Below are 361 nucleotides of genomic sequence, written 5' to 3' on the forward strand. Positions count from 1 at the left end.
CAATTACTATTGTTCTTCTATTCAATTTAGCTTATTCTTGTTCTAAGATATTCATTTGCACCCAAGAACATGATGAATGTGACGATTATGTGACGCTAATCATCATTCTCACTTATGAACGCGTGCCTGACAACCACTCCTGTTCTACAAGCAAACAAGGCTTGAATGTCTATCTCTTGGATTCTTTAATCGGAATCTTCGTGGTATAAGCTAGAATTGATGGCGGCATTCAAGAGAATCCGGAAGGTCTAAACCTTGTCTGTGGTATTCTAAGTAGGATTCAATGATTGAATGACTGTGACGAGCTTCAAACTCCTAAGGGCTGGGCGTTAGTGACAGACGCAAAAGAATCACTGGATCC

Source organism: Arachis duranensis, chromosome 7 (genome assembly GCF_000817695.3).
Source record: "Arachis duranensis cultivar V14167 chromosome 7, aradu.V14167.gnm2.J7QH, whole genome shotgun sequence".
Classification (NCBI taxonomy): domain Eukaryota; kingdom Viridiplantae; phylum Streptophyta; class Magnoliopsida; order Fabales; family Fabaceae; genus Arachis; species Arachis duranensis.